The sequence below is a fragment of the Nannospalax galili genome, unplaced genomic scaffold (assembly GCF_000622305.1).
Source record: "Nannospalax galili isolate Female #2095 unplaced genomic scaffold, S.galili_v1.0 scaffold674, whole genome shotgun sequence".
Lineage (NCBI taxonomy): Eukaryota > Metazoa > Chordata > Mammalia > Rodentia > Spalacidae > Nannospalax > Nannospalax galili.
The window spans coordinates 65,116-72,451 of record NW_008335202.1 but is presented as its reverse complement, the minus strand read 5'-3'; the positions used below and the strand labels follow the sequence as shown (position 1 = coordinate 72,451).

Here is a 7,336-nt window from a genome sequence, read left to right as displayed (position 1 = left end):
TATCTTTACCTCTAAATTTGCAAAAACAAAATGTAAGTATTAAATGATGATTTCTAGTGAGGAACACTACCTTATTTGAGAACCCTGGATGTGTATCTGTCTCCATCCATATTTCTAAAGGCATATGTAGGAATGCATATCGTATTATATGCATTAAAGTTAATTAAATTTATAATGTTGTAACTGATAAAGGTTGCTTGAATCTTATCTATGATAATTTAAATAATAAAATCTCCTAATGACATTATTTGAAATCTACTGACTATCCTAACGACTCTATTTAGAAAAGGAGTTCAGATAAGCCCAGATGGGAAAACACAGCCTTGTGGTGGTGACTCAATTCATCCTGATGGGCATCACTAACCACCCTGAACTGCAGGGCCCATTATTTGGACTGTTCCTCATCATATACCTGATCTCATTGGTGGGCACCTTGGAAATGATCATCCTCCTCATAGTGGACTCCAGGCTACCAATACCCATGTACTTTCTCTCGGAAACCTGGCTATTACAGTTCTTGGTTATTCTACAGCTGTGGAATCAAAATGTTAGTAAATTTTGTTGTGGATCAAAATACAATAACCTTTCCTTAACCTTTGCACTACACAGCTAGCTTTCTTTCTTCTGTTCATTGCTTGTGAACTTTTTATCCTGTCTGCAATGTCCTATGACTACTATGTGGCCATCTGCAGCCCTCGGCTCTACACTGTCATCATATCACAAAGGGTATGCTGGGTCCTAGTAAAAATCCCTTATCTTTACTGCACAATTGTGGCTCTTCTAGTCACCATAAAAATTTTCACCTGTCTTTCTGTGGCTACAATGCTGTCAATCACTTCTACTGTGACAGTCTCCCCTTGCTATGTTGGTCTGCTCAAATATTCATGAAATTGAAGTGATAATATTAATCTTGTCAGCTTTTAATTTGATGTCCTCTCTCCTGGTTGACCTTGTGTTCTACCTGCTCATCTTCATAGCCATTCTCAGGATGAAGTCTGCTGAGGGCAGGCACAAGGCTTCTTCCACCTGTGGGTCCCACCTCACAGTGGTCATCATCTTTTATGGGACTTTGATATTCACATATGTGCAGCCCAAGTCCAACCACTCTTTTGACACTGATAAAATAGCATCTGTTTTACACCCTGATTATCCCCATGTTGAATCCCTTGATTTACAGCTTAAGGAATAAAGATGTTAAAGATGTCCTTCAGAGGACAGGGGGGAAAAGTACACAATATATTTTCTTGAAAGTCATACATGTTTTAAGTCTTTCAAATGAGGATTAGACTAGAACCATCTCTGTTTTCCACAAAAATGGTTAGTTGAGCATAAAGGGTCAACATGTAGTTAATGGTTATAACTCTTCATAGTAATGAAATATCTAAAAGATTTTTAAGTATCAATGAAGAAAACAATAAAATACATACCCATTTTCAGAGGTGCAATGAACTATAAATCTAATACATGAAAAAATATTATCACACATAAGAATATATTTAGAGTATAAGGACCAGAAGAGCTTGTAGGAGAACTTTATATTGTATAGAATATAAGATGTTTAGAAAATGATTGAATTGAAGGTTGTATTATTTTTGCTTTTTGGGCTGTTTTGAGGGGAGGAGACAGGGACTCCCTATTGCCCTAGCTGGTCTATAACCTCCTTGTAGACCAGGCTGGCCGACAGTTACAGAGATTCACCTGTCTGCTGGAATTAAAAGTGTGTGCCACCACTCCCACCCCTGATGATTGTATTCTTAGCTCATTAATTTTTTTTTTTTAGTGTCCATGTGTAGGCACTTCAATTTTCAGACAAATCTATTAATCACTGTTTAGGATTCATTCATTTCCATGAACTGTGTTAAAAACAAACTTGGTCACTTCCCATTCTTTGTTTGTACTTCAGTCATGTGAGGGCCCCAGTGCCCATTCCACAATGGGATCGTGAAGATCCTTCTCTGTTTGAGATGCTATTACTTTCATCTATGATGTCTTCATACCTGTTGAGTCTGTGTGCTTTCTCATTAGATAACTCATTTTCTTTGTAATGTGTACTCCTTTTTTCATTCAGTGCCTGTGTACCTGTAAGTAAACACACCACTTCAGACAGATGTCGTAGGTTCGGCTATGAAAGCTTACATAACTTCACCTTCTACATAGTTCTCCTTACAGGTTTCAACTTATTTGTTGAAATTTTTTGTCTCTAATAGTGAAAAACTGCCGCATTTTGCGAATGGAAATAACAAAGGTGGTTTAAATATCCTATTGATTTAATTCTTTCATATAAGGCCTGACTGTATGAAATAGATTTGTTTTTGCTCTCTAGTGAAGGAACATTATTTGGTCCAAACATAAGTGAACAGAGGATATATTGGCTTTGATGCATCCTTTGAAGTCATCAATGTGATAAGCAAAGAGTAAATTTTATAATTTGAAATATGTTGCATTTCTAACAGAAATGCTCTGTGAAATATATTTTTATGTGTTTTGTAAATACCTTATGCATAGTCTTCCCAAGTTCTCAAGTTTACAAAAGTATTTCTTTAATATTCAGGCCATTTTATTTTCATCATATTAAAAATGCCTGTGCCACCAACCAAACACTTAATAAATATTATTTAAAATGATAAAAATGCATGCACATTTTTACATGGACATATGTTATTGAATACTAAAACAACTGATATTTTCACAATTGAGTTTCATTAGAAGGAAATTCTATAATAAAATGTTAGAATTCCATTCCCCTGTAGCCTGAACATTTCCAGTCTACCCAGTCCCCTGTTAGCCTTGGGCCCAGGCCCACTCCAATTCCTCTGTCTTAGATCCTAACCCAAACTAGGTAAACAACCTCCTATAGTGTGTAGGACTCGCTACATGCAGTTCCCACCCCCCACCTTCCCCTGGCTCCTGATCTGCTTGACACAGACCTGCCTCCCCTACAACCCTCTTAAGTCAGATCCAACCCACTGAGTCTCTGTTCCATCCCCCTGTAGCCTCAATTACTTCTGATATACTCCACCTCCACTCTGTCTCCTTGCTAACCATGGGCCCAGGCCTGCTCCAATTCCTCTGCCTCACATCTCTGGCTTCCTAACCCAGACCAGCTAAAGCCTCTAGCCCACTTTTTAAAGACCCTCCACAGACTATCCCTACCCCCACCTTCCCCTGAGCTGACACAGACCAGCCCTCCTACTACCCTGAATGGCTGCTATTACCCTGACCCACAAACTACCCAGACCAGTCTACTACTCTGCAAGAACCTCAAACACCAACAAGTTTTTCATACCTGAGCAAAAAGCAATGAAACTACATAAACAATACAAATTTAACCAAAACTCAAATAAACAAAGGCAGAATAAATTTTCCTACTGGACCACAATCAACAAAAAACATCCATATGCCCAAACGGCAGTGCAAAATCAAAAGTAATATGAAAAACCAAGAGAATATTTCCCTAACAAAACCCACCAGCCCTACATAAATATGGTATAAGAACCACATCGAGGAAACCTAGAAGTCAGAATTTTAAAAAAACAATCATAAATATGATCAAAGAACTTAAAGAAAACGAAGACAAAGAACTCAAAGAGCAAAGACAAAAAAATTGTGGTGGAGGCACAAGAAAATACAAATATGTGACTGAATGAAATAACAAAAACAATTCAAGACTTGAAAAGTGAATTCACAAAAGAGATCAAAATATTGAAGAAAACCCAACCCAAAATGAACATGGAATTTTAAATCTCAATAAGCCAATTGGAAACAAGAGGAGAAAGCCTCACAAGCAGAATGAATGAAACAGAAAGCAGAATATCAAGACTGAATGACAAAGCTGATGATCTGGATTCCTTAAGCAAAGAATGTAAAATTCAAAAAAAAAAAAACAGGAATGGAATAATGGAATACACAGGAAATGCAGGACAATGTGAAAAGAACAAATCTATACATCATAGGCATACAGGAGGGAGAAGAATCTCAGATCAATGGCATTGAACAGATCTTCAATAGGATTATAGAAGAAAACTTCCCTAAATTAAGGAAAGCCTGACCTGACCTATAGACGTCCAAGAAGCACATATAACACCAATTAGACATGACCAGAACAGAAACTCCGCACAGTATATCATGGCAAAAATATTAAAATGTACAGGGCAAAGAGAGGGGACTGAAAGCTGCTAGAGGAAAACAAGTTACATTTACAGGAAAACCCATCAGAATTGCAGCTGAGTTTTCAATTAAAACTATGAAAGCCAGAAGAGACTGGACTAAAGTAAACCTAGTTTAAACAACAATAGATGATAACCCAGGATGCTTTATCCAGCAAAACTATCTATCTTAGTCAAAGGGGAATGGAAAATTTTCTGTACATGAATGGGTTGAAAGAATTCATACCCACCAAACCAGACCTATGAGAGAACACACAAAGCAATACAAAGGAGTGAAGACAGGAATGACTATGCACAAAAGGTTCCAGAAAAACAAACAAACAAACAACAAACAACAGAGGTATAATAATGGAAACACAAAATAAGGTCACAAACATAAACAAGTTAAAATGACAGTAACTGATACACATCTTTAACAATAACTATAAATATCAATAATGTCAATTCCCCAGTCAAAAGACATAGGCCAGCAGACTGGATTTAAAAAAAAAAAAAAATCATCATTTTTTTGTCTTCAAGAAACTCAACTCACCTTCAAGGATAGAAAGTAACAGGTGAAAGGTTAAAAAAAATATTCCAAGAAAATGACTCTAAGAAGCAAGCAGGTGTTGCAATTCTAATATGTGACAAAATAGACCTGAAATTAAAACTAATCAGAAGAGACAGAGTCACTTCATTCTAATCAAAGGAAAAATCAATCAAGAAGATATTGTAATCATGAATATATATGCACTAAACTCTGGTGCACATAATTTCATAAGAACAGTACTCCGGAAGTATAAAATAGAGCTTAACTCCTACTCAGTAATGGTAGGTGACTTCAGTAACCCAGTCTTCATTGTGGTTAACAGATGTCTGGAACTCCAGTTCCAGAGGATCTGATGCCCTCTTCTGGCACCCATGGGGAGTGCATGGTACACGTCCATGCATGCAAAACACACACACACAGAAAAAAGTAGAAATTTAAATAAGAGCAACTTGAAAAGCGCTCTTTTACAAAGTAGAAATCTATTTGAGTAGAAATAACTAGGAAATTAGCTTATTTGTACTCCTTAAATCTTTCTGGTTTGCCTTATAGTGCTTTATTTTAAGGTATCTATTTAGCAGGAGAAAATTAGTCATAAGTATAATAATTGATATACAAATGTAGTTTATGCTTGTATAGTGACAATAAAATATTAATATATTGTGGGAATTACTTTTATTAGAATACCTCCTGTACAAATTAAAAATTTTTTGAGACAGGGTCTTCCTGTAACCCTAGCTGGCCTGTGTAGACCAGGCTGGCCTTGAACTCACAGAGATCTGCCTGCCATTGCCTCCTGAGTGCTGACAAATTAAACTTTTGCATAACATTAACACCAAGTTGTTCTAGTTTGCTTCTCTATTGCTGTGACAAAACACTCTGACCAAAATCGACTTGGGGATGAAAGGTCTTATTTGGTCACAGCACCATCCATCAGCAAGGGCAGCTAAGGCAGGAACTCAGGACAGGAACCTGGAGCACAGAGCATGGAGTTGTGCTGGTCACGACCTTGCTTCTCTGGCTTGTGCTTCACCTTTCAAGGACCACCTGCTCAGGGGTGTCACTGACACAGTTGGCTAGCCCTCCCAGATCACTTGGTAATCAAGAAAATGCCCCATAGGCATGGCCAAAGGTTAATCCAATGGAGAAAATTCCTTAGTTGTGGCTCCCTCTACTCAGGTGTGTCAGGTTGACAAGTGAAGCTTTCCACCACACAAACTAAATATTTTGAGGTGAATTATCACTATATATTCCATCTGATTTCCCACTGTGTGGTCAGCTTGTTTAAATTTAACTTACCTTTAAAATAATGTAAACAATCTTAATGGACCTTGGACTCCCCATTTAATCGGCATTTACAAGCTAAGCTTGAACACAGAGATTTCATTGTAAAATACGTTCCCTATTTCTCCCTCATGATCCTTCTGTGCCCCATCCCAGAATAAAATGTATGTAAATGCTGTAATAAGTCATCTCTGGATGCAGCAATCATGGAAGCAATGAATTATATGCAGTAAACATTTCAGACAACGTGAGCGTATAGGTTGTAGTTTTGTGTGGTTTTGTGTGCTCTTCTAGACTAGTAGCCATTAATAAAAGCAACTTCCACCCATGTGAAACTCTGGTTAAAGGTTTTTTTAAGGTCGAATTCCCATATCATACGTGATGTCTTGTTCAATAAATATAGAAGATGTATTTGTTTAAAAACTCTTCTGAGAGAAATCAGAACACTTCAGAAGAGATCAGGTTCACTCTTGGTTAAAATATTCTAAAGGTTAATCTTTTCTTAATGTGGCACCACCACAATACGTGCATATAATTTATTTAGAAGCAAACCTTATTATGTTTTCTCCCACAATAATCATAACTATATTATGAGAAAATAGAAAATTGAATTACTAAATTCAAATACATTTAATATATTCTAAAGTCCAGTTACCAAGAATGTATAAAATTATCTAAAATTGTATTATTTTTCATAAAATATTTAAGGAGGCACATTTATATTAGATCTATTAATAAAAATATGATGTGTATTTATCTGTGTTCTAATGTGATTTATAAAGAATTTCTCTTTGTAGCTTAAATCTCATAATTCTCAGAGATATTATTTGTTTAGTTTAAGATATTGCCTCTAATTCAGCTCCTGTAGATTGTACTTCTTTAAAAAGTTGGAACTTGAGTCTTAAATCTTAAAATTAACTAAGAGGTGTGTGTGTGTGTGTGTGTGTGTGTGTGTGTGTGTGTGCCTGCATGTGTTAGAATTTTGTGGAAGAATACCTGGTATTATAGATTACTGTATTATCTATTGCGATACCCTAAAATATGTATACAATAGCTAAAAATATCTCATAGTCCATTATTAGATTGGAGGTAAAATAACTTCATTATTATCATACCAATCAGTTCAAATTATTTGAGAATAGACATCTGAACATATTAGTGTCAATGAGCTTTCACACTGTTATGGTTCGAGAATCGAGAATAATTCCCACAGATACCTAAAAAGATTGTACAAAAGTTTATTTAAGAATTTAAAGAGAAAAAAAAAGATAATAACCAAATGGTGGCTAGCTGGGCACAGACTTTATGAGCCAAATATGGAGTCTGACCCCGAACAACAGCAGGCAGGAGCTTTTATTGG

At 36.3% G+C, this 7,336-nt stretch overlaps 1 pseudogene; it reads left to right on the top strand.

The window, feature by feature from the left end:
* Positions 1–307: 307 nt before the first annotated feature.
* LOC103731438 lies at positions 308–1,248 on the top strand (annotated as a pseudogene).
* Positions 1,249–7,336: the final 6,088 nt, after the last annotated feature.